The sequence below is a fragment of the Glossina fuscipes genome, unplaced genomic scaffold, assembly GCF_014805625.2.
Source record: "Glossina fuscipes isolate IAEA_lab_2018 unplaced genomic scaffold, Yale_Gfus_2 27, whole genome shotgun sequence".
NCBI lineage: Eukaryota > Metazoa > Arthropoda > Insecta > Diptera > Glossinidae > Glossina > Glossina fuscipes.
The window spans coordinates 6,453,150-6,457,682 of NW_023998422.1; positions in this window are offsets into that span (position 1 = coordinate 6,453,150).

The window sequence follows — 4,533 nt, forward strand, 5'->3', positions numbered from 1 at the left end:
TGGTCAATTTCCAGAATGTTGAAATTATTAAGCACATATAGCGGTTTGCCCAACTAGCCGTATCATGACCTAGGTGCAAACTGAGGACAAGTTCGTCGGACTATCCTTAATAGAAATGCTCCCAGGTAGGGAATTAAATGCTTTACCGTTTGCTGCAAATTTGTAAAAAAATTTATTAATTTTTTTACTTAAAAGAGCAGTCAGTGTCAGTGAGAGGCTTGGCTATAGAAGATGGGGAGATTAAAATGGAAGAATACTTAGTTAAAGAAGTATTTAGATGTGAAAGATTCAATGAATCTTTGGATAAATGGATTGCGTTGTTTCGGTCTCTAAGATTCCTACAAGTAAAACCGTCTGATATCAAACCTGAAACTGGAACAGTTTATCAATGTAATAAGCGAAGGCCATTTAAAATCATTAATTGTCGATACGACTAAAAGAAATGCCAAGTTTATGAAATTGAAAGTAAAATTGTTACCTGATCAATTCACAAAAGGAATATTGAGTGCAAAAGAGAAGGATAATGAAATGATTAAAGAATTACTATCTGAGGTAAATTTTTAGGAGCCGCATTACCAATGATTCATTGACCGATGGAGAAACAATCCAAATACTTTCAATTTTGTAGATGAAAAGTGAGTAAAATCTATACCTTTAACTTGGAGAGAAAAATTAGGAATAGGCATGAAAAGGACTTGTAGATTTGATGGACATCCAAATTTAGAACAAGAAGATTTCTCAGTTCCTCCTAAGTTAAAATAATCATCATGGATGTCACATTTACTAAAACATTACTCGAACAGAAGATGAAAATGGATTAATGTACCACAAAATAATATGTGCAGCTCAGAAAATAGTAAATAAAATATTTGACCTATTCAGCACCACTACATTGGCATCATACTGCAGTAAAGTGGAGAATTTCTACTCAAGACTCGGAGGTGCTTATCTCAAAAGAGGAGCAGAATCATACAAAAGACATAATAGCATTTGTAATCAGAGGGCCACAGCATGCAAGGAAAACAACTGACAGAATACCATGTATAACCTTTGAAATGCTTGGCGAATCAGAGGAGTCTTTGAAATATTAGTTATTTATAAAAGGAGAAGAAATAATAGCTGATGTAAATGAAACAAGATAGTTTGTTCCGGTGAACTCTTCATTTAAGCAAGATTCCTCTTATTTAACTTACATAATTGACTCAGTTTATTTGACTGCGAATATGCTAGGGGAGCTTACTTTCAGAAAACTAAGTGCTATTTCAACAGACATCATGCTAGAGGCAGACACTTTAATCTCTGTTAAAGGGAGTTGGTTCCTTGAGAGAATGGCGCAGAAAGTGTTTTCATGGCGGTTTAAGGAAATTTTCAAGAACAGAGGGTGCTTGTAGGTTTACGTAAGGCATTTATGCTAAAACTAAATTCGATAAGAGGTGAATCAGCGTTTGGTTCAGACATTGAGGGATTTGCCGACTCCATAAATGAATGTCTTTTTGACCAACCTTTAGCACTATATTTTGCTAAGCAGTTTAGAGACACCTTAGAAAGATGATATTTATGTTAAAGTGTGGTTTGTGTGCGCTTTGATTTATCATTCATAGTTAACAGAAAATGGTACGAATTGCTCCATTCCTAACATTTCACGGCTTTCGTAATTCATTCCTTACAAAAAGATCCGACATGTGGACTATATATTCCAGAAAACGTAAAAGAGTGCAAAAGCTCATCTTTGGACGAAAAATTAACAAACACAGCTTAGAACAGCCATAGAAAGGACCCTATGAGGTCATTGAAAAAAGGAGTTCAAATATTTTAAAACGAGTTCAGATAAAACTGTTAAAATATATATATAATTGATCGCCTGAAGCCAGCAATTATGGAAAACACAGCAACTACGGCCATCCCACATGAAAAAAACATTTTACATATAATTTATTTAACATAAAATCTGGAAGGAGGGAACTGCTGTAGGGTATCTTTATTATTAGCTATTAACAATGCTATTATGAACACTTTCTAAATTGTAATTGTAGCAAACATAGATAGTTTTGACACTTAAGCATATCGTATATTATCAGTTGAGAAATAAAATCCGAGAAAATAAAATCGAAATTTGGCAAAAACCAAAGTCTGTCAATCAAGTCCAAAAATGCATATGATTGGTAAACTATTATCATAGATACATATCTATGATGCTTGCTGAAGCATCCAATCCTATCTATACACAATATCATAACTAAAACAAACAAAAGTAAAGAGAAAAATTTAACTTGAAAAACTTAACTTAAAGAAAAGTTTGCATCAAAGATACTATTAAACCATTTTAATAGAGAAGGTCGATTTTCTTTAAGAATAGATGCCTCAAATGTGTCTCTAGACTGCCCACGATCGCATTTACCTTCCACACTTAGAAATACAGTCTTCAGAAAGCTGCATAACATTTCCCACCCCGGCCGATATTTTTGGCCAGGTATGAATAAAAAAGTTAAGGACCAGGAATTATATACATATGCAGAACAGAAATCTAAAGTATGCAGACACACAAAATCAACAGTCACAAAAATCGCTATATCTAAAGGTAGGTTTGAGATTCATCTAGATATAGTCAGCTCATTGCCGACGTCTAAAAATCACAAATATACTCACTATAATTGACCGTTGCAGCCGCTGACCAGAGGCATATCCTCTTAGGGATATAAGCGCGTTAATCGGCGCTTCTGCCTTCTTTGCGAATTATATCAACGTTTCTTTATACGTTTGCCACAAATTGCCACTGATCAAGGCTTTCAATTCACTTCTAAGCTTTTCACCGAACTTCAATGTAATCACAAGATCCCTGCCTCGCCATACCGGCCCCAATCGAATGGTATCATTGAACTATTCCAAAGACAACTTAAAACGGCAACGTTATCTAGAAAACAATGTCATAAATGGCTCGTGGAACTCGAGGAGAAAATAATTAGTACAAATGTCGTAAAAGAACTCTATGAAAATAAATTAAGTGGTGCTAGGGAACTAGAAAATTATTGGGGTAACAATTTGTTGACTATATCCGAAAAATTATTTCATCTGTCTTCAAAAGTTTCTTGCTTTCTTTTTGCAATAGCCAACATCTCTTGTCCCTCAGCGACTGCTGGCTGATGTCGAAAAATTGCTCGGAAGAAATACATTTGCCACAAGTGAAGCCCATTTTGAGAGCAACAGCAAATCGTTCTAAGAAAAGTTAGCGGGGCGTTGGAATGAATGTATTACTCTTGAAGGAGGGTATGCGCGCTTATGAATAAAGTGGAATTTCTAAAAGTTGGTTAGACTAGAGACTTAAGTGATCTGCAACCAAACAAGATACAAATAGGAATATTGAACCTATTGAATCCAGGGTAGTTGCAAACGAATCCAGTCAAGAATATGATGTACATCACATACAGATTATTTTGCCTATGGCACGTTGTTGTGAAATGTTGTAGGAAAACAAGTAGGCGTTGGTTTTATTTTGGGAGAAAAGTTAATGACGTAAATTGCCGAAAACATTACAGAAATATTGGACTACGTTGCACGTGTGTAGATACGAGTGGCAGTAGTTTCAAAATTAGATTTATCAAGTTGTTAATTGTTTCCAAGATCTCGAATGTACATTCGGTGAGTTGTTATTTTTTTTTTGTTAACATAGAGTATAATTCTTATTTTTAATATAATCATAATTTATGAATCAGAATACACATGTGACACTTTTAGATTAAGACATTTGTTAACAACAACACTTTAATAAAATGTTTGTAATCTAATTATATTGTTTTGATTCTGGCTGGCGAAGTAGGTGATCATCTAACACACTCACATTCACTACGCATCCACTCACATCTAAAAATTTATAAAGATTCTATAGGGCAAAATCACTTTCAGGAACCCCCCAATTTTCGGCAAGCTAGTCAAATATCGTTAATAGCCCTTTGAGTTGCTTAGCATGCTACATAGAATTTTTATTGGCGCCCAACGTGGGGCCCGTTAATTTGAGATGTTATTATTGCTTATTTTACGATGGAATCCTTGAATACTGCGGTGTCCCAAATTACACTTACATTTTTCCACTTTACATATAACAAAATTACCCCGTAACCCCCATTGTTTAGTATCGCAGTTGTTTTTCATTTGTTGTGTTCAGGTTGTTGCATCATCGGAATATTAGCTTTAGATTTCGTCTTGGCTAAATCATGATGCGACGGATTGGACATGCGATATTGGCTCATTCGAAATCAGGATATATTAGATTCTGGAGTACAATCGGACTAAACCTCGTTATTTCGGATGGACCACTTAAACATTTCGTTTTCTTGACAATTATTGGTAATTAGCTATAACAATGGAATGTCTTATTCTAGCTTCGGATTGGAATGAACCTTGTTATGGCGTTACACTTCATGGATTGGAATATCTGTACTTGGTTTATGACTAAGCAGAACCTATTCATGGATTGTTGTCTGGAAGACAGTCAAAGCAATAAAATTTGCTATTGCCTTTTTGGAAATTATTGATTCT